Here is a 23,406-nt window from a genome sequence, read left to right as displayed (position 1 = left end):
GTGCTTATTATATGTACTGTAAGGGGAAAAGGCTATGTGGAGGCTCTGAGAGTGGTTATGACTTGTGCTTTTTTGTGTCTTTTACAATACCTATTTGTACATTTTGTGGTGAAAGCTTATGGGTAAGAATATACATTTATGGACAATACAGGAAAATGGATTCTAGTGTATTTATGTACTCCATGCTATGTGACAGTGGATTGCTGTGCTTGACTATCTCTTATCACTTATAGGGGATGAACACGTCTGACTCAAGGCACCTCCATTCTGATTATTGTAATTGGGTTTATTAGGTAAATACACCATTATCTGCATTCAAAAAGCCTTTCCCCAGGTGCGCCCCCCCCCCCCCCTCCTCCTTCTCCTCGCTCTCATTCACTGCTCATTATCAGGAAATCTCGACTAGTTTACATCAGTCAGGCCCTGTCTAATCTATGGAGAGAGGAGGGGGGAGGAGGGAGATTAGTCGCCAGCAGAGAACAAAGGATTACACAGTGGGAGCTGTGTGAAAGCCGATATTCAGAGGTCAGAGAGGTCAATGCTGACTGTCAGGAGATAGCCTGGTGATGTAGCTGTAAATTAACTTTGTTGTCCTGTTTTGGTGCCTCATCTCCCTCCACCCCTCCCCTCTCCATAGAGAACCATGAAGACAGGGGGGAGAGCTTCACACTGCTTTTTCATGATAAAAATGCATTTTTCGGCTAATAAACCCAATTACAAAGTTTCTTAAAATTGCCTGTACTATTGATTTCTGCAAAAAAAAAGTTTAAACAGGTAAACTTTTAAGGCAAATGAGACTATCAGAGGTTCTCTGATGCTCAGGGATGATCTTGCAGGTTCCTCATGGTAATCTGCCTGTTTGAGAGGGATCAGTCAGTTGTTTGCTTCCTTGTACATAAGGGCTTTTAAAGGGGTACTCCGGGCAGGAGGGCTTTTTTCACTATGGCCAGGGAGGGGGTGGATGCAAGCAATGATCACTTACCTCCCTGGTTCCAGCACTGATCCCCGGATGCTTCCTGGTCTATGACATGGCTTGAGACGAGACGTTGCATGGCTGAATGCAGACCCAGTGCTGGAACTGGGGAGGTAAGTGGACGTCATTTCCTTCATTCACCACCTCTCCGACCATAGTATAAAAAGCCCTCCTGCCTGGAGTACCCCTTTTAAGCTTTGACAACAAACTTCTGTCTGCTGGCTTTCAACAATAGGCGGAGCTCAAGAGCTTTCAGAAGACGTGAGGGAATAAATTTTATACTGGTGAGACATATATGTAAATAAGAATGTTTATGTATAGTAGCACAGCACCTACAGACTTTTTACTGTGATTTTTATGCTGTTGTGTTATTTACAGGTTGTCTACACTGACCATAGCTACACCTTCATCCACAGGTAACCTGCACTCGTGTCCTATGTGGAACCAAATGTGAGAAGCGCAGTAACCTCCCTGGTAATATAACATGAACCCACTCTACTCCATAGCATCAGGCAGTGCATACAGATAGGATGGCACTGGCATATGTATGGTGTAAAATATCTGACCTTACCACATGCATCCAACACGACCTTAAGGGGGTTATTTAGGATCAGAACAAGCACAGCTGTTTTCTTGAAGAAAGAAAAAAAAAAGGCGCCAGTAGAGATGAGCGAACAGAGTTCGGGTTCGAGTCCATCCAAACCCGATCGTTCGGCATTTGATTAGCGGTGGCTGCAGAACTTGGATAAAGCTCTAAGGTTGCCTGGAAAACATGGATACAGCCAATAACTATATCCATGATTTCCACATAGCCTTAGGGCTTTATCCAACTTCAGCAGCCACCGCTAATCAAATGCCGAACGATCGGGTTTGGATCGACTCGAACCTGAACCCGGTTCGCTCATCTCTAGGTGCCACCCATGCCCTCAGGTTGTGTGTGGTATTACAGTCCAGCTCCATTCACTTCAATGGATGGAACTGAGGTGCAATCCATATCAAAACTGAGGACTGGAGCGGTGCTGTTTCTGGGAGAAAGCAGCCATGTTTTTCCAATCCTGGATAATCCCTTTAACTGCACCAAATGTTCCATTACATTCGCATTATCACAGAAGTGCAGCCATTGAACTAATCCTATAGAAAACCACAGTATGTGACAGTGCTTGAATAGCTGTTTAGGTCACCGCTTACCTTTCAAGAAACATGGCTTAAAAAGCGATCAAAAAGTTATTTGTCCCCAAATATTACCAATACTATTGCTAAACCTTATAAAAAGCCCTGACACAGCTTTATAGAGGTAAAGTAATTAAAGGGATACCCCTCCTTTTTTTTTTTTTTTTTTTTTTCTTTCTTTCAAATCAACTGGTGTCAGAATGTTGTTCAGATATGTAATTGACTTCTATTAGCGGGGCATACAGCAGCTGATAAGTATTGGAAGACAGGAGAGTTTTAAATAGACGTAAATTACAAATCTGTATAACTTTCTGACACCGATTTGTAAGAAAAATGTTTTGGCCGGAGTACCCCTTTAAAGAAATGTATTACTTAACCGAGGGATAGGGCACATTGTAAGTATAATCCATATGCTGCTTCCCTATTGTGCAGAAGAGCGAGTCAGCGCCCGAGGGGGGTTTCCATATAATAGAACTTGTATTCTCACCTAGAAGAAGATGTGTGCACAGAAACACTGGCTGCACGTAGCTTGGCAGCTTAAAGGGGTATTCTCAGTATGAAAAGTTATCCCCCTTATCTTCTCCCCCTTTCTGTGCATAGAGGATACATAACCTCTGATGATAGGAATATCCCTTTAAATAAAACAAACACTACCTGCCCAGGAGACAGAGGCAGCTGGTTCATTTACACCATCACTAACATAAACATATAATTTTGCTAGGTAATGAGGATAGCCTTGTATCAGATTTTCCCAGTGCACCATTCCATAACCATTGAAGCACACTGCTTTTATAGTTACATATGTCATATGTTATAGATTTATTTTTATAAAAATGCAGATTTTTACTGTAATGTCTATTTTCTTCTCATTTTTGTAATTATTCAAGCATTAAAGTTTTTGAAAATTTCTTTTTCGTGTTTATCGTGTGGTTGTTTCCTCTTGTACTTACATCATGTTTAAAGGGGTATTCCACTCAAACATAACTTTTGATATGTTGCTGCCCATGGTGAGACTAACAATTCCTTCTGTTATCTATTTAGTCTCCTTCCCCCAGTTCTCAGCTGCTGCTTTCTGCTGAAGACACAGAAATCTGTGTGTGAGCTGTCCTCTCTGTCTCCCCCCTCCCTTCTGAGATGTCTAATGTAAACAAGTCCCTGGCAGGCTTTATCAGCTTCTTTGTAATGCTGGGAGGGTTATTCTAATGTCAAGATAAACTCGCTGTGATTATCCCTCCCAGCATTACAAAGAAGCTACAAAGTTACAGATAAAGCCTGCCAGGGACTTGTTTACATCAGATGTCTCCGAAAGGAGGAGGAGGGAAAGACAGAGAGAGAAGCTAACACACAGATTTTTGTGTTTTCAGCAGAAAGCAGCAGCTCAGAACTGGGGGAACAGGTGGTGTGCAACAGAACTGAATATCGAAACTCCCAGCATCATGTATGATAATGCTGGAAGCTCCAAAATGGCTTAAATCTTCGCGGTACTGACACACCCACGTGGCTGTGTCCATAAAGTACTGTGAAGATTTAAAGAGACTCTGTCAGTAGGTTTATGATGCTCTATTTATGTGTAACATACTAATGACAGAGAAGCTGAACAGAATGATGTATCACTTACATTGCTCTGTGCAGCTAATTCTGAGGTATCCTCCTGAATAACATGGACAATAAGTAGTCCTCTCCATTATGTGCATGAGCTCAGCAGTCCTGGTTATTCATGAGCACCAGCAAATTCTGCCCACCAGCTGCTGATTGGCAGTTATCTATCTATACTGAGTTGGGGGGTGGGGTGGGTATGAATCCCAATCCCCCCTCATATTAGGAGAATGGCTGAACAGAATAATGTAAGTAATACACCGCACTGTGCAGCATTTTGTTCACTAGTTTATGCTGCCCTCATTTAAGTCATCATTTGGAGCTCCCGGCATTATAATAATACATGATGCCAGGAGTCCTGATAATATATTCTGTGGCACATCATCTGGGTATATGGAATATGTGCATGAGGCCTCACGGACAGTTCTGTTCTTTAAGTGCATGAGGCCTCAGTCATGTTTTTAGACTCCCAGTTGGAGTGAGACAATGACTAAAGATTGTATTACATGGCCCAATATTGAAGGGGAAGCGAGCGTCTACCTGTCAGGTCAGCACTCCCTTTCCCCTCGTTCCCTACTAGCTGCCTGTGCTATTCGACATACAGACAGGGAACAGCGTGATGGGCGGCCCGGACGTCATCCTGATTTTTCAACATGTTTAAAGACCACAACCACCTCGTTCATGTCAGCGGAATGTGGTCTTTTACCATGCACAATTGCACCAAATTATTATCGGCCATGTATGGCCAATAATCGTTAAGTGTAAAAGGGCCCTAAGGGAAAAATACCTTTAAATTGGTGATGTGAGAGCATGAATATCCCGTCTCCATATGTCTTTATGAAGCTCTCCTCATGGAGAAATCTAATCCCTTTGAGGTCTGCCATAGAATAGTGATAACTAGAGATGAGCCAATCGCTCTACTCATCAAGCTGTCGGCCTTTCAGTGCTGCTCTGATTCCTGCCGCTCCACCCTGGTTGCCGGGAAAAAGCTGGATCCAATCCTGGGAAACTGGTAGAAGTTTCATTGAAGAGTCTTGAAACACAGGACTAGCCAGATATCCCTCCAGGAAGGACCCAGCCAAGGGGGGCTCCTGTAAGGAAACCACCATATTAAGTGGCCCTATAAGTCAATGTAATGACAAGGGAAAAACCAAGGCTAGATATCCATCTACAGACAGCTGTTTTGTGGTGCTGCCCCTCATCAGTGTGGAGCAGGAGGTTTTCCCCTTGTCATTACATTGACTCATAGGGCCACTTCATATGGTGGTTTTGGCGGTTTCCTTACCGGAGCCGCCCCTTGGCTGGGTCATTCCCAGAGGGATATCTGGCTAGTCCTATATTTTAAGGCTCCACAGGCTCTTCTTTTGCATATTCATGTTTTCCAGGGGGCAATGCACCTAGGACTTCACCACCTACTGGTTTGTATTATACCACTGTACACACTACCACCACGTAGCACTATATTTTCACCTAGATGGGATGTGTACTGTACTGATTGCTAGGCATTTGATTACTGGTGGCTGAAGAAGTTGGATGCAGCCCTAGGGAGTCCTAGAAAACATGGATACACCCTATGGCCTATGACTGTATCTATGTTTCCCAGGCACTCTAGGGCTGCATCCAACTACTTCTGCTACCGGTAATCCAATGCCGAATGATCATACAGAGCATGCTAAAGAAGACATTCATTGTGCATTATGGGTTCCTATGGTTTCATGGTAATGTCATCTGTATGATAATGGACCCATAGAATTCCGATTTGGAGACAATCATCCATGAGCACATACTCACTCGCAGAACTACTGTGCATTCTCACTAGAGGCCTTCTGCATATTCTGGATGGCCTGTTTGCCCAGGAAAACTCAATGACTTCTATGACCAGATCGAGTACATTATGGAAATTACCTGTGGCCACCAGTAGTCACTCAGCAGAGGTATCACCGGCAGACTGCTAGAAAATAGTCAGGGATGTCTATAACTCAGGTGAGTAAAACCTTATGGCAGTATACAGCTCTATCAATTAAGGTGCTCATTACTTCAGTTTTTTTTTTTACTTTTATTTTTTATATACAAACAAATACAGTGGTGCCTTGGATTACGAGCATAATTAATTCCAGGACCGCACTTGTAATCCAAATCCATAAGAAAACCAAAGCAAATTTTCCCATAAGAAATCACTGAAATGCAGACAATTGGTTCCACCCCCCCACCCCCCAAATATTTTTTTTTTTATTCTGAACATGTTGAACAGATGAAACAAACAATGAGAAATAGCTTAAAATGTTAGATTATTAGTTGCTGCACAGTATAGCAGCAGTGTGTATAGCTGAGTGTAAGTGCAGGCACATTATAACAGCAGTGTGTATAGCTGAGTGTGAGTGCAGGCACATTATAACAGCAGTGTGTATAGCTGTGTGTAAGTGCAGGCACATTATAGCAGCAGTGTGCATAGCTGAGTAAGTGCAGGCACATTATAGCAGCAGTGTGTATAGCTGAGTGTGAGTGCAGGCACATTATAACAGCAGTGTGTGTAAGTGCAGGCACATTATAGCAGCAGTGTGTATAGCTGTGTGTAAGTGCAGGCACAATATAACAGCAGTGTGTATAGCTGTGTGTAAGTGCAGGCACAATATAACAGCAGTGTGTATAGCTGTGTGTAAGTGCAGGCATATTATAACAGCAGTGTGTATAGCTGTGTGTAAGTGCAGGCACATTATAGCAGCAGTGTGCATAGCTGAGTAAGTGCAGGCACAATATAACAGCAGTGTGTATAGCTGAGTGTGAGTGCAGGCACATTATAGCAGCAGTGTGTATAGCAGGCACAGTATAGCAGGAATGGAGAGGATGGGAAACACAAGGGCTGATAGACTGCAAGGAGCATAAAGTAGGAAGGAAGTGGATCTGCTATGATTTGGAAGGCGATGGAGACTTCCTGGGGCAGAGTACAGGGCTGTAGACCCCGTTATGCAGACCATGCCCCTCCCCCACTCCCCCGCCCACCCAGCACAGGGAGCTCTTACACCAAAGCAATGCTCTTACACCAAGTTGCAATTTTGAAAAACTGAGCTCTTCTTGCAAAACGCTCTTTAACCAAGGTACCACTGCACAGCAGGCTAAAAAGAAGGGGGCGACACCCTCCTCACCCATATGGTGCACAGGGCACAAACAAAAAGTTGCACAAGTTTTATGCAAGGGGCGTCCATGTTTTTTTTTTTTTTTGGTTTCCTTAGGCTCCACGACCACCAAAAAGCTGAATTGTACTAATGTACCTAAATCGAAGGAGCAGAAGCGCTCAGCACTTTTCCTCTTCATAGCTGATCACTGTTTTATAGAAGAGCTGAGTGCTGACATCTGTACACTGCTGGCTCAGCTCTCTAGGAGGGACACCCTGCAATGGAGACTGTTTCTGCATTATAGTAGTCATAGGGGGGAGTCTAGCATATCTGGACCCCGGAAGGCAATGTCATTATTATGTTTAAATAGGGATGCACGATGCACCCAAATATGGATACTACTATCGCTATACGGCTCAAGAAACGGTTCGATACAGGATTTTCGATACTTTATGTTAAGCTTCATAATAGCGCAGGAGTCTGCTGCATATGGAGCGGCCCCCACTGCTAATGACTGCAGCCTAAGATCCAATGAGCGGCAGTCATTTAAATATTGCCCCCCCCCCCCCCCCCCCCCCCCCGGGACCACTGATGTCCTCCATCTAATGCCGCCCGGTGCAGCGGTCTCGCAGTCCTGCATCTCAAGCCCTCCGGGACCCGCCGGCGCAGCGGCCCTGGGCGGAGGGGGGGAATGGGGTGTCAGGCGGCTGCTGCACAACTGCAACTGTCAGTATACCTCCTTGTGCACAAGAAGGTATGCTGGGAGTTGCAGTTGTGCAGCAGCAGCTTGCCAATATAACAATTCCCAACATACCTTCTTGTGCACTACAACTCCCAGCATACCTCCTTGTGCACTACAACTCCCAGCATACCTCCTTGTGCACAAGAAGGTATGCAGGGAGTTGCAGTTCTACAGCAGTAGCCTCCCAACACAACAACTCCCATTCTACCTTCTTTTGCATTACAACTCCCAGCATACCTCCTTGTGCACAAGGGGGTATGCTGGGAGTTGTAGTGCACCAGAAGGTATGTTGGGAGTTGTAGTGCACAAGAAGGTATGATGGGAGTTGCAGATGTGCAGCAGCAGCCTTCCGATATAACAACAACTCCCAGCATACATTCTTGTGCACTACAACTCCCAGCATACAGTCTTGTGCACTACAACTCCCAGCATACATTCTTTTGCACAAGGAGCTATGCTGGGAGTTGTAGCACAAAAAAAGGTATGCTGGGAGTTGCAGTTCTGCCGCAGTAGCCTCCCAACACAACTCCCAGCATACCTTCTTTTGCACTACAACTCCTAACATACCGTCTTTTGCACTACAACTCCCTGCAAAAGGAGGTATGCTGGGAGTTGTAGTGCAAAAGAAGGTATGTCAGGAGTTGTAGTGCACAAGTAGGTATGCTGGGAGTTGTAGTGCAAAAGAAGGTATGATAGGAGTTGTAGTACACGAGGAGGTATGCTAGGAGTTGCAGTTCTACAGCAGCAACCTCCCAACACAACTCCCAGCATCATAGCCGCAGTCTGGACGGGGGACATCATATTTGTAATTTTGAGCATTTTTTTAAACTTTAAAAAGGTATCGAACTGGTATCGAGTATCGAAATAAAAAAAGCTGGTATCGGTATCGGTATCGAAATAAAAATTCTGGTATGGTGACATCACTATTTTTAAATAGGCTTCAAAGGGAACCAATGGGGTTGATATGGTTCCCTGAACTGCTGTATAAAGCTTCTGTATCGGCCACGGCTGCAGCAAGAACTGTATACCCGAAAAGAATGACTTTAATCCCCCGGGCGTGTGGCAGGCAGCGGCTCCCCGTCCGTATCTAGTCACCGCTCTCTGCCTGTCAGCGCGCTCGGAGGGGATGATTGACAGGCAGAGAGGTCTGGTACTCTGGAACTGTCCAGAGCAGTAGCAAATCCCTATCCTGCTCTCCAAACTAGAAAGAATACGGCACTTCCTGCAGGGCATACAACAGGTGATAAGTACTCAAAGTACAAATCTCTGGAACTTTCCGTCATCAGTTGATCTGAACTACCTATGACATCATGGATTGGGAAGAATGTTGCAGGTTCAGGACTTGATCCCGCTCTATACATGTTGGGTGCCGACTGGTATCTTCAGCTGACCCACACAGTTATTGACAAGCAGCAGCCATTTAACCGTGATCAGGTTTCCAAGTTACACAGCGTAAGGTTATGTTCACACAGTGTACAAACTATGGCCGCTGTCTGACATGTTCCTGCAGCAGATATTACCATATCGTCCACAGGAACATCATTTTCTTTTAATTGGAATGCGGGCACATTTGGCTGTACTTGCACTCCAATAACCATTGAAGTCTATACAATGCACGGCCGTCAGAAAGGCCTTACGAGGGCGTGGCTTAGCTATGGCCGAGTGAGGACGCGCTTCTCCGGAGCTCCGCGCCACAGACCGCCAGACTGCCAGTTAGCAAGAGCAGACCAGTCCCAGCAATGCTGTCCAGACGACAGGGGAACCCCGCGGACACCCCACATCGCCCGCTGACCCGCTCAGTAGTTTCTACGCCCGGGATCGAGCGCTTCTTTGATCCGCCGCCTCCAGCACAGCAGCCTACACAGAGATCCAACATGGCGCCGGCCGCGGAAAGGCGCGAACGGGACTCAGACACGGTTACTCCACCGGACCGGGGGGTGAGTGAAATGGGGCCAGCTTCCCCACTGAGAGACTATCCACCCCTGCTTATGGGTTCAGACCCGACACAGTCAGGCTCCGGGTCGCAGAGAGACTTGCTGTTTTCGGCCATGCCACCTGCCGACTCTCCGGCCGCCATTGTGCAGGCAGAGCTGCAACTATTAAGGGGCCTCATACAAGCTCTGCCGTCCAAACAAGATCTGGACGTTGTGGTGCAGAGGATTGAGGCGGCACAACAGCAGGCTATAGAGGCGGTTAGGGAAGATGTCACGGCCCTGTCAGCTCGTACTGCGACAAATGAGGACGCCATTGCGGCCCTGTCGGCGAGAGTCGCCAGTCTGGAGGCAGAATCAACGCACTCCAGGAATCATGTGCAATCACTCACATTGTTACTAGACGACCAAGAAAACCGGGGGCGCAGAAATAATGTAAGAGTGAAAGGGCTCCCGGAGCGTGGTCCGCAAGACGAGCTGCTGCACAGGATTACGGCCATTTTCAATCTGGTCACCCATAGACCTACAGAAGCTACTTTCCTGGTCGACCGGGTACACAGGGTTGCTAGACCGCAGGGTACCATAACCGGAGGCCCCAGAGATGTGCTATGCCGCCTCCATTACTACACTGAAAAGGAGCGAATTTTACGTGAGGCCAGAGACTTTGGCCCTATTATGTTTGAGGGCTCTGAGATCCGCTTGTTCCCAGATGTGTCATCTCGCACTTTATACATGAGAAGAGTGATGCAGCCCCTGCTCTCCCGAATCCGGGAATGTGGTGCCTCTTATCGGTGGGGACATCCCTTTCATGTTATAATCAGGAAGGACGAGCGTACATTCTACCTCAGGGCTCCGGAAGAGCTACCAGCCTTATTTTCCTTTCTGGAGACAGAGCCGATCTCGGTTCCTAACTGGCTTCAAGTGGACCGCATCCCCCAGCCACCCAATCGACCGCGTAGAGGCTCCGGGTCGTTAAGAAGGACTGTGAGGTCGTCCTCCCCACCTCGGGAGTTGGGGATCAGCTCTGATGGGGTCCCAGGTCCTGACCTTTCCGTGGGCATGCCGATGGAAGCGTGAGAGGCTCCCCCGTGTGGTGGCCTTAATGTAAACGTGACAGCTGCCCTCTCATGACACAGACTTGCGTTCTGCTAGGAAGCTCCTCCTTGGCCGTGTCTGGCGCTTTATGCATAGCATAGCTCTTTTCCCTGGAACTGTGGGACTAATGGGTTGTGTATTAACACAGGAAGGGGTTGGATACGGGGGCTGCCACCTTGCATACCTATGACCAGTGTTGGCCACTATCCCCCATCTGTCCCTAGGGTCCCTTAGCTTCCGGGGTGGCCATAGCCCTCTACTATGCCAGACACTATAGGCCGGTTTATTGTGAGGAGGGCAGCTGCTTATAGGGTTCTATTGTTTTAGCATTTGACTGTTTTGAATGGTTTCTAGTTATATTTTGCTCTAAGATTTGTGCCCTGGGGACTCTGGACTCCCCCCCTTTACGGGGGAGCTCCAGATACTCTCCAGTGTTTGTATGATAGTCTGGTGGTGGCTGGTTGCGGCCCGCTCCCATGGTTTTCTACGCCCCCCTTCTCTTCTGTTCTTCCTAGTGAGTCCCGGTTTGGGCCTCCCTGGTGAGAACCTTCAGGGTTTTGCCCTTCTCACCTTCTTCTTGCTCTTGTCCTACTGTGTGTCTTGCCTGTGTTGTCTTTACGTAGTCCCTTCCGTCTCTACCTACTTCCTTTTCCCCTAACCTCACCTGCCGCTAATCCCTCTCCCCCTCCCCCCCCCTCCTAATCTCTTCCCCCTCCGTCAGTGCTGATACGGCAACGACCATGGTCCCCCAACCGTCGGAGCTTCGGGTGGGCTCTCTCAACGTAAAAGGCCTACATGACCCGGGCAAACGTTCAATTCTCAGGAATTTCCTGAAGAGACAATGTCTGCACATAGTGTTTCTTCAGGAAACCCATTTGGTGGAATCTAGACCAATCAATCTTTCTAACGCTGCTTTTCCCTCTGTATATCACAGCTACTCGCCTAATTCCAAGGCAAGCGGATCATGCATTCTCATCTCCAGAGACCTGCCATGGGAACATACTGATACCCGTACGGATGCTGAAGGTAGGATGGTCCTATTAAAGGGCCGCATCGCAGCACACCCAGTCACACTGGCTTCCTTTTACTTACCCACCACTGGGCAGGGCCCGGCCCTGGTATCCATGCTGGACAGTTTGGATGAATTTGCAGAAGGTACTCTGATCTTGGGTGGTGACTTCAATGTGGCCTTAAATCCATCCCTGGATTCCTCCACGGGCTCCTCCCATCTTAGCGAGGCGGCCCTTCGTAGGATTAGACTAACGTTACATGAACACAGACTGGTAGACACATGGCGGGTACTCCACGCAGCGGAGAAGGACTACTCCTTCTATTCCCCCGCTCATAACATGTACTCGAGACTTGATCTTTTCTTCCTTAGACACAGGGACCTATCCTTATTGAAGCAGGCATGGATAGAGAGTATTACCTTTTCAGATCATGCTCTGATAGTATTGACGTTAGACATGCCTTTTCTCCAGCGAGCCCAGTGGCAGTGGAGGTTGAACTCTTCTCTGCTTCAAGACGTAGTGGTTAAACACGCGGTGGAGACTGCCCTGACTGAGTACTTTCAAAATAACGTGTCCCCTGACGTAAATCCTACGAGTATATGGGAAGCGCACAAGTGTGTGGTGAGAGGCGTGTTGGTACAGCACGGAGCGAGATTGAAGAGGGACAGGACACATAAGACGTTAAAACTAATAGACCAACTTAAAGAGTTGGAGGAGTCCCACAAACGTACACCAACGACGGACATAACGGTAGCCGTTCGACAGAAGAGGGATGAGCTGAGGGCGCACCTGCTGCATGGCGCGAAGGCAACCCTGGCGAAATGTAGGAGATACTACTACGAACATGGGAACAAACCGGGAAGAGCTCTGGCCGGGGCTTTGCGTTCGCAGCGGGTGCGCTCTTACGTTCCGATGATTAGGACTCCCCAGGGCACCCCCCTACATGTTCCGGGTGACATTGCACGGTCTTTTAGGGACTATTATGCGGGCCTCTATTCTATCGATGCCTCTAACCCGAACACCCAGAGCGAGGGATTCCGTGAGCGTATTCAGAGGTATCTGGCGGGGTCGGGGATGCCCAGGTTGGAGGGGGACGCACTGGAGGACCTTGAACGCCCATTGACCGTGGAGGAGCTCTCCCTGGCCATTAAGAATGCCCGCACTGGGACAGCACCAGGGCCGGATGGCTTCTCTCTGTTTTATTATAAAACGTTCCTGCAACACCTCAGTCCACATTTTCTCAACGCATTTAACGGGGTTTCTGACTCCGGAGACCTGCCCCGAGACGCTACCAGAGCGCACATTGCTGTTGTTCCAAAGGAGGGCAGGGACGGTGCACAGTGTGGCAACTACCGGCCGATATCACTTTTAAATGTGGACTTGAAGCTGTTTACTAAAATTCTAGCTACCAGACTTGCAGCTCTGCTGCCGGGTGCCGTTCACCCTGACCAGGTGGGGTTCATCCCGGGTAGAGAGGCTAGGGACAACACTATTAGAGCAATTGACCTTATCCACAAAGCTAAACTCATGGATGTGCCTTTAATGGTCCTCTCTACTGATGCCGAAAAGGCGTTTGATAGGGTCAATTGGTCTTTTATGACGGAGACGCTTCTCTATCTGGGACTCGGCCCTAAGTTCATGAACTGGGTTTCTGCCATCTATGGCACACCTTCCGCCAGGGTCAGGGTGAATGGTATACTGTCTGATGACCTGCCGATACAAAATGGCACAAGGCAGGGTTGCCCGCTGTCGCCGCTGATTTTTGTCCTCACTTTGGAGCCATTGCTGTGCAAACTCCGGTCCAACCCTAATATCGGAGGCATCTCGGTGCGTGAAACAGAGCATAAGGTGGCGGCCTATGCTGATGATCTGTTATTTTTTGTTTCCAACCCAACAGTCTCCCTTCCTTCGGTGATGAAGGAATTGGAGGTTTACTCACAGCTTTCCAACTATAAGATAAATTTCAACAAATCCGAGGCCCTTAGTGTTGGCCTTTCGAGTAACCTAGTTTCAACGCTCCGAGCATCTTTCCGTTTTAAATGGGCTGCTACTTCCATCAAATATCTGGGCATTTCCCTGCCCTCGGACCTCAAAAATTTATACACGCTGAATTTTCCCCCTCTGCTGGCTAAGATTCAGGCACAGTGTGAAGGCTGGACACGGGGATATTTCTCCTGGCTAGGGAGATGCTCCATCTTTAAGATGACGATTCTTCCCAAGTTGCTCTATTCCTTCCAGTGCGTCCCAGTCCGTATTCCTCCATCCTTTTTTAAGGCAGTGACTACCACACAGCTTAAGTTTATATGGAACAACAAAGCCCCTCGCCTTAAGAGACAAACGCTGTGTAGGCCGAAATCTAAGGGAGGCCTGGGCCTGCCTGATGTCCGTCAGTACCATGCCGCTGCTCTGTTGACAAGGGTGATTGATTGGTGTCGACATGGGGAAATTAAGCCATGGGTCAGATTAGAACAATCTTTTACAGAGATCCCCCTCGATTGCATCCCCTGGCTTCACCCCTCGCTTTTGGGAAGGCTGCGAACACACCCTACCATTGGTCCGACCATTCAGACCTGTGCCTCTGCAAACAGTCGCTCCCACATGTTAACACACAGATCCTTGTGCTGTCCAGTTCTGGGGAACCCAGCTTTCCCTTCCAGCCTACAAGACCCGGTCTTTAGAACGTGGGTAAAGGCGAATAAATTCAGGATAGACACCTTTCGGTCGGAATCTGGATGGGTGTCACGGGATGAGTTGATGGGGATCTCGGAACCTATACCTTTGGGCCCCTGGAGGATCTCACAACTGAGACACTTTCTCAGTACTTTACCTCTTCCTTCCTCATATAGCACCGCTAGAACACATTTTGAGGCCTTGTGCCTGGACGAGGGCCACCTACGCCATTCACTTTCTCTGACTTATGCCGCATTGCAGTCGCCACCTGATCAACCCCCCCCAGACTTCTTACTGAAGTGGGAGACGGACTTGAATCTGTCTCTCTCTCCTCCGCAACAGGAGAAAATTCTTACTCTTGCTCATAAGTCGTCCATCTGTTCCAGCTTTCAGGAGACAGGGTACAAGATTCTGACCCGGTGGTATAGAGTACCCACCAGACTACATGCAATCTGGCCACATGTGGAGCCGGTGTGCTGGAGATGCGGTGCAGAGGACGGGACACATCTCCATATCTTCTGGTCATGCCCTGTACTGGCCCCCTTTTGGGAGGGCGTGAAGAGAGTCGTCCGACAGGTCACTACATGTGCTGAAGACCTCACACCGGCCCTATTCCTCCTTCAGCATTGTGCTCTTTCACTCCCTAAATACAAGAAATCTCTTCTTCGATTCTTGATCATGGCAGCGAGGGCTTGCATCCCCTTGTATTGGAAAAAGACGATGGCTCCACCACTTTCCTTGTGGGCTTCGAAGGTGAACGACCTCATGTTGATGGAAGACATGACTTCTTCCATTCACAATTCAAATGAACAATTTCGGAACACGTGGCTTGCATGGTTGTTATTTCAAGATACGCCAGAATACCGCTCCCTCCTGAGGGGTTCGGACGATGGGTAGTAAGAGGTATGGTCCTGTTGGAGCCCCGTGGTGTGCTACATCTTAGACTGAAGAGCGGGTTGGCCGCCAGGTGGTCTGGGGCTGTATCAGCATTGGTGGCGTTCCTACCCTCTCCCCTCCCTTTCTATCCCCCCCCCCCTCCCCACCCTGCTTTCTCTCTTCCCTGCCCATATGCGCCCTTCCTTTTCCCCTCCCTTTCTCTCCCCCCTCTCCCACTGTTATGTTAGTTTCGTTATGTGTACTGTCTACCTCCACTTTGGAGGATTCTCTTCCTTACCAAAACTTACCGGAGGGCCGGGGTGGTGTGGCGCGGCCCGGCAGCTTCCACACGGGGTATACTGGGATTCGTTTACTATGCAGATTGTTTTCTCATATCGACAACGGATGTTCTATGTTCATTATTGCTGTTTTATTTGCTGTTCCCTGTGGGGGCTGGTTGGCCTGTGGCTTTGCCGCCTCGTGCTCTTGTGAAAATAAAGAATTTAAAAAAAAAAAAAAAAAAAAAAAAAAAAAAAAAAAGAAAGGCCTTACATTGTGTGAAGAAAGAGGGAACAATGGCCGTTCCTGCATTTGTGTCTCCGAATAACTGACCATAGTGGCCATAGGGAACAAAAGCCATTGTTCCCATAAAGTGCATTGCAGGACATTATTTTAAGGCAAGAACGGCCTTTCTTATCTTAAAATCCATTTTGTAGTCACTTGTAAAGACTTTATTCCATTTTTCCCTGGCATATAGCTGACAGGCTGCTCAGCCAATCACAGGCCGGGACTGCCGCGGTCAGTGATTGGCTGACCGGCCTGTCAGTTGAGACAGGCCACTCTGAAGCTGGAGCGTGCGGGACCCGGGGAGAAGCACAGAGGAAGAGGAGCCCTGCAGCCTGGATAGGTAATGTATAACGTTTAAACAAGGGCTGCAAGGACATCGGTAGTGATGTCCCTGCAGGCCTTGTTAAACGATTATCGGGCCGTGTAATAGGCCAAGTAAACGAGCGCCGATCTAGCAGATCGGCGCTCTTTTACATTTATTATCGGGCCCCCATCGGCCTGTCTAATAGTACCCTTAGGAGTACTTGCAGCATGCTGCCTTGTGATGAACAATGCCACAGAAAGAGGAGTAGGCAGTGAATACACCACCTCTACTGATCATATACAGTAAAGTCATTGTGTATGCTAAGTATAGGAACCTGACACTTAAAGCTACACCCCTGGCTTTCTCTGTAGTAACTGCGGCACGCTTTGTACGATCCCTTGTGTATTTACTGGATCCATTAGGTAAATGGAGATAATGGCTGCAATTATTTCCACTCATTAGCACAAGTTTGGAGCATTAGTTTTCCATGTCTGGCCGCACTTTCCATTTACCCAGAGAAAACAATTAAAAGACTATATGAAAAAAAAAAGTCTTTTTACCTAAAATATCCTGTTTTAAAATATGCAACTGACCCCCCAAAAACACTAGTAATACCCCAAAGGTGGTGTATGTAGATAGCTCTATGTACTGATCAGCCAAAGCATTTGTGAGGGTTGTGAAAACACCTCTGTCCTATTGAGGTATCTGTCCCCTAAGACCATTGAAGGTGTCCTGTGGTATCTGGCATCAACACATTTGCAGCAGATCCTCTAAAGGGGCACTCCGGATAAAATAAATTGTGCTCAGATAAACTGTAATAATTTGTAATTTACTTCTGTTAAAAAATCTCCAATCTCCCAGTTCTTATCAGCTGCTGTATGTCCTGCAGGAAGTGGTTTATTCTCTCCACTCTGACACAGCGCTCTCTGCTGCCACCTCTGTCCATGTCAGGAACTGTCCAGAGCAGGAGATTCTATTGGGATTCGCTACTGCTCTGGACAGTTCCTGTATGGACAGAGGTGGCAGCAGAGAGCACTGTGTCAGACTGGAAAGAATACACCATTTCCTGCAGGACATACAGCAGCTGATAAGTACTGAAAGACTGGAAAGAATAGAGTCAAATAATCTTTCCCAAGCTCCTGAATTGCAGCAAGTTATAATATCTCCTATTCCTGACCCTGCTTGGGACGGCAGGGAGGGGAGAATCCATACAACATCCCCCGTATGTATAGTTGTCGCAGGGATTTACCATCTGTTCCATAGAGTTGGATTCAGCCCCAGGTCTGCCTGGAAAACATGGCTACAGAATGCTCGAGTAAAAACAAAAATCCATGCAAAATAAGCAAGTGACTGAATGTACGAACTGCGAAGTTACTTTTTAGGGTGCAAATACGCAGATCTGCAGCAGATTTGATGCTGTGTTCAGTTATTTAGATCTAATCTGCTGCGTATTTGTGCGTGTTTGTTGCGTATCGCAGCAGTAAATACGCTGCGTATACGGTGTGTGGGTTTATACTCTACTAAAACTTTACGCTTTAACCTAGTATAGTGAGTTGTATGGGGGTGGGGAACCTTAGCTCTCCAGCTGCTGCAAAACTACAACTCCCATCATGCCTGGACAGCCTTCGGCTGTCCAGGCATGATGGGAATTGTAGTTTTGCAGCAGCTGGAGAGCCTAGGCTCCCTACCCCTGTGTGATTCTGTATATCTGGGCGGTTGGTGCAGGAGGGTGTATCCTGGGTGTGACTGACAGGGTGATCGCCCACTTCTGGCTGTGTATGAGAAACCGCCTCTTCCAGAAAGGAAGGTGCCTCACCCCTTGCAGAAGCTGCCCCTCTGCTAGATTTGTGCAATCCCCGGCTGCAAGGTAAGAAAGCCCATAGTGCACAATATAACCGTGATCCCAGGATCCTTGTGCTGTGCTGCACTGGGATCCCATCCAGGATCCTGCAGCCCCCACCCTGCTCCTTGTAGCAGACTGCAGCCTGACCTTTATGGAATCCTTTTTTTTTTGGAGAGACTTTCGCATGTCCTGCATTGCTTCCATAGACCTATCCGTATTGTTACATAGCCAGGAGCTCAGCCATGTTTAAGCTGTTACTTTACTACTTTTAGGTTTTGCTTTCTCTGCTTTTTATCGTATGTAAACGTCCGTTACCGATCACTTATTCCGGTGCTATAATACTATAATCTGTGTGTTCGGTTATTGTCCGGCTTTCCTTAAGATTTAAAGGGGCCAAGCTGCCTAGCTTAGTACTATGTTATATCTCTGTATTGATAATCCGGATTGTGGTGAAGCTGTGTAGCCAGTCTGTCTAAAGAGGAGTTAAAGGGGTTATCCAGCGCTACAGAAACATGGCTGCTTTCTTCCAGAGACAGCACCTCTCTTGTCTCCAGGTCAGGTGTGGTTTGCAATTAAGCTCCATTTACTTTAATGGAACTGAGTTACATAACTTGCACCTAAACTAGAGACACGAGTGGTGCTGTTTCTGGAAGAAAGTGAAATGTTTTTGTAGTTCTGGATAATGCCTTTAAAGGGGTTATCCAGCGCTACAAAAACATGGCCACTTTTCCCCCTACTGTTGTCTCTAGTTCAGGTGCGGTTTGCAATTAAGCTCCATTTACTTCAATGGAACGGAGTTTCAAAACCCCACCTAAACTGGAGACAACAGTAGGGGGAAAGTGGCCATGTTTTTGTAGTGCTGGAAAACCCCTTTAAGGTGCGTGCACACTACGAAATTGCCGCGTATTCCGTCGCTCGTCCCCGCACCATTTCCGCCCGTGCCATAGACACTATTCTATGCACGGGTGGATTCCGCGTTCCGTCGAAAGAATTGACATGTCACTTCTTTCGTCGGCATGCGTAATCCGCCCGTGCATAGAATAGTGTCTATGGCACGGGCGGAAATGCGCGCCGACGTGTGCGGGGATGAGCGACAGAATACGCAGCGGGTTATATGCAGCAATTCTATAATGTGCACGCACCCTTAAAGGGAGTTACCACATGATTAAAGGTAATCCCCAATAGGTAGTTTGCTGGTGCTGGTATTCCCATTGACCCGAAGGGTGGGTTCACACAACGGAATTCTGGCGGATAAACTCCGTGGAATTCCGTCGGCTGTCCGCGGGCATGGCCGTGCGCCTTTCTGCCGGCTCCATAGACACCATTCTATGGGCCGGCGTATTCCGCTATCCGCCGAAAGAAGTGACATGTCCCATAGAGAATGAATGGAGGAGTAGCTGAGCATGCATGGTGTTGACCAATTCACCCCAGGGTTCAACTAGATCAATTTTAGGGTATATTCACACAGCGTAAAATAAGGGCACGATATGGCTGTAATTTCAAAAATATAATGTTGCCCATTAAAGTACATGGGGCACAATTTTTTTCAACATTTCGGCTGTAATTTTTATTAAAAATTATGTCCGTATGTTGCCCTAATTTTACGTTGTGTGAACATACCCTTAAAGGGGTACTCTGGCGCAAATCTTTTCAAATCAACCGGTTTCAGAAATATAGATTTGTAATTTATCTCTATTTAAAAATCTCTTGTCTTCCAGTACTAATCAACTTATCTGAGGGTATGTTCACACTAAGGAATCCGTTCGGATCATCCGCCGCAGATTCCACAGCTTGCCCCCACTCACGGCCGCGCTCATCTCCGCCCGTACCATAGACTCCATTCAATGGTCGGGCGGATTACGCAGTCTGACTAAAGAATTATGTCCGTTCCGCCCGACCATAGTATGGAGTCTCTGGGAATGCGAGCAACAGAATTTGCTGCGGATTATCCGCCCCTATTCATTAGTATGAACCCACCCTTACATAATGCTCTCTGCTGCCACCTCTGTCCATGTCAGGAACTGTCCAGAGCAGTAGAGGTTTTCTATGGGGATTTGCTGCTACAGTTCCTGACATGGACAGAGGTGGCAGCAGAGAGCTGCCGAAAGAATACACCACTTTTTACAGGGCATACAGCAACTGATAAGTACTGGAAGTCTGGAGATTTTTAAATGAAGTAAATACAAATCTATATATCCTATATTTCTGAAACCAGTTGATTTGAAAGAAAAAGATTTTCGCCAGAGCTTCCCTTTAATCTTTTTTTTCCAGCCATTTCTGGTGTATAAAAGTAACTAAAGACCTAATATTTATAAAAAATAAAAAAAGTATACAACCCCTTGAATTGAATAGTTAAATCACAAAAGGCCGTATGGCATGGGCCGATTATCTGTCATATTAGACCAATTTGTATTAGGGCTAGTGATCAGCTAACAAATTCTCCAATGCTGACTTGTCAGCTGATCACATAATCCTGGCTGTCAGCCACACATCTCCCTGTGTAATAGGGGATGTGCAGCTGACAGCTGAGTAAAGCAAAGTGCCGCATGATCATCGAGCCGTGTAATAGTCTCTGTAAACCATTGCCGGTCTGGGAGTTCTGCACTCGCTTATACAGCAGCTCTGGACGTGTGATGGTACTTTCACCAGTACCTTGTTTGCTGTCCATCTGATTGTTGAATTAGTTGGTTACATTGATGTCCACATCACATCCACGGAAAACATGGTACGTGTGAATGAACCCCAAAGAAAATGCTGGTGTGAAGCCAAAGCTATTGCTCCCAGCAGATCATGCCGGGGATGTATTAGCAGCTTGTTCAGGATTCGGAGCATTAAAGCTCAGCACCTTGGGGGAGATTTATCAAACATGGTGCAAAGTGACACTGGCTCAGTCACCCCTAGCAACCAATCAGAGTCCACCTTTCATTTCTCACAGACTCTTAGGAAAATGAAAGGTGGAATCTGATTGGTTGCTAGGGGCGACTGAGCCAGTCTCACTTTACACCATGTTTGATAAATCCCCCCCCCCCCTTTGTGTATGAAGAATTGTGAACGACTTGGGGGAGGCCGAATGTTGCTATTCTGGTGGAGCTGCCGCATTCCTTCCATTGTTTTCAGAAAATTGTGGAAAAATACAATCTGCTTACTATTAGTGAAGGGACGGGGGACCTTGCAATACTACAATATCCATGGTGCCCGGGAAGCCAAAGCAAAGCATGATGGGAATTGTAGTTTTGCAACAGCTGGAGGGCCGAAGGTTCCCCATCCCTGTATTAGTGGATAAAGTTTTTTCTTTTTCTTTTTACATTAAAAGTTAGAAACCTGCTAAGGCCTAGTACCTGCGTTGACACGTTACACCGCTGCAATGTCAGTGGAATGATACAGTCCTGTAATGTGCGCACAGTCTAGCTGTCCTGACCTCATGCTGGAATAGACATTTATCCCATATAGAGACCATTCCCATGTGTTGTGACACTTAGGACGCCTTCTTATGTTGAAAACTGAATTCTATAGGCTCCGTATTCAGAATTCTTGTAATGCAGACCCCTTATATTATGTTATGTGGCTTATACCGTATATACCAGCCGCTTGGTCTGTGTAGCTATAACCCTGACTTCTCCGTATCGGTCATATGTTCGGATTTATTGGCATAGGTTAAAGGAGGGACGTTTCTATGTGACCGATACTATGAGAGTCTGTGGCTTCTGCTTCTACAGTACAATTATATACATTATTATATTATATTATACCTTATATACATGGATACTACCTATGGCCTATCCCTTATATACATTGCTGTAACATTATCAGAACTGAGGAGAATTTTAAGCAACTAATGACTATGAACCAGCAATGTGATAATAGGGATAATTTCTATAGTGAATGGTGTCCTTTAAAAGAAATGTATACACCTGAGGCGGTATAGGAAAGCACCGCCTGGCTGTATACTGGTGACGTCTGGGGTGCTTGTCCTGTCATGTAATACTAGCTGCTTCACTGCTTGGGACACTGGACTAGGCCTCAATGTATTAGTCTCTATACAATAATCTAAACGGACGGCATATCGTGAAGTATGTGATAGAAAATGATCGGTCACCAATTAATATTAGCAGGTAGATTTATTGCTACAATGTGCAGGAAAGGCTTGTGCGGGTTCACCGTACTGTAAAGATGTGGCACCCAATGTCCTATTCACACATACATGGTGGTCTTCAGCATCTGGCGCCATTTTACACCTTCCTAGATGCATTGCTTCTTAGGGAGAATATGGTGCCCTATGGATGCACCATGTAACCGTGCACTGTTGTCTGCAGGTCCATAACGGGCGTTCTATACCCCGCCATCTGGTTACATATTCAATCTGCCCATTTATTCTACAGATGATCTCGAGATTAGTGTTGAGCGGACCTGTCAGACGGTTCAGGTTCGGCAATGCTCACCGAAGCTGAATGCACAGAATTTGATTCCCTGCAACTTCAATGTTTTCTGGCAGCCTTAAAGGTGAAGTCCGGGCAATTTTTTTAACAAGTGCCGGTGAGGATAAAAGAAGTAACATGCTCATACCTCCCCTGCTCCAGTGCTGGTGGCTGCAGCCGCTTCCTGAGCCGGACCCGGGTTGTGACATGTGCTGTCCGCTGACTCTGTGACCTCTCATGTCACAACCTGGTTTCTTGCTCAGACCAGGAAGCAGCAGCCGGGGACCGGAGCGGTGGTATTCGGCCTCCAGCGCTGGAGCAGGGGAGGTAAGAGCATGGCATTTCTTTTATCAATTTGCCCAGACTTCTTCTTTCAGGCCATAAAACAATTTGCAGGGGGAAGCAAGCACCGACCTGTCAGGTGAGCGCTCGCTTCCTCCTCGTCCCCGCTTGCTGCCTGCTTTATTATACACACAGACAGGGAGTAAAGAGCTTCAGGAGGATCCTTAGATCGTCCAGGTTGCCCACTGAAGTCAGTGACAGTCTGCTGCCTCCACTCCTATTACACAGAGCGCTACACAGCAGACCATCACTGACATGTTGAAAGACTGTGATCAGCTGACATCGTGCATGACGGCTGATTGTGGTGTTTTAGGGTCCATTTACACAGAAAGATTATCTGACAGATTATCTGCCACAGATTATCTGCCAAAGATTTGAAGCCAAAGCCAGGAATGGATTTGAAAAGAGGAGAAATCTCAGGCTTTCCTTTATGACCTGATCTCTGGTTATAGTCTGTTTCTGGCTTTGTCTTGAAATCTTTGGCAGATAATCTGTCATATAATCTTTCTGTGTAAACGCAATATTAACATGTCCTATTGCACCAAACGATTATTGGCCAGAATGTCCGGTAATCGGCCAAGTACGGCCAATAATCGTTTGGTGTACTAGGGCCTTTAGGACAGCATCCACCTTCTGCAGCTGCAGGGAACCAATTGCTGAATGTTCAGTTTCGGAGAACGTTACAGAACCTGAACAGTTTGACAGGTCCGCTCCACACCACTTGTCTCTTAAGGATCCAGTTTTATTGCATCATATGGG

The 23,406-nt window shown here is 47.1% G+C and overlaps 1 protein-coding gene across 2 annotated transcripts in view; it reads left to right on the top strand.

Annotated features, from left to right (window-relative positions):
- The first annotated feature begins 17,814 nt into the window (after positions 1 to 17,814).
- CPNE1 (copine 1) overlaps positions 17,815 to 23,406 on the top strand; it is a 33,523-nt gene continuing 27,931 nt past the window's right edge. For both annotated transcript variants that reach the window (XM_069953167.1, XM_069953169.1), the window contains exon 1: positions 17,815 to 17,914. The gene's annotated coding sequence lies outside the window, so the exon portion shown is untranslated. The remainder of the gene's footprint in view (positions 17,915 to 23,406) is intronic.

This window comes from Dendropsophus ebraccatus, chromosome 14 (assembly GCF_027789765.1).
Source record: "Dendropsophus ebraccatus isolate aDenEbr1 chromosome 14, aDenEbr1.pat, whole genome shotgun sequence".
Taxonomy (NCBI): Eukaryota; Metazoa; Chordata; class Amphibia; order Anura; family Hylidae; genus Dendropsophus; species Dendropsophus ebraccatus.
Note: the sequence above shows the minus strand (reverse complement) of the source record. Positions and strands in the feature narration are given on the sequence as shown.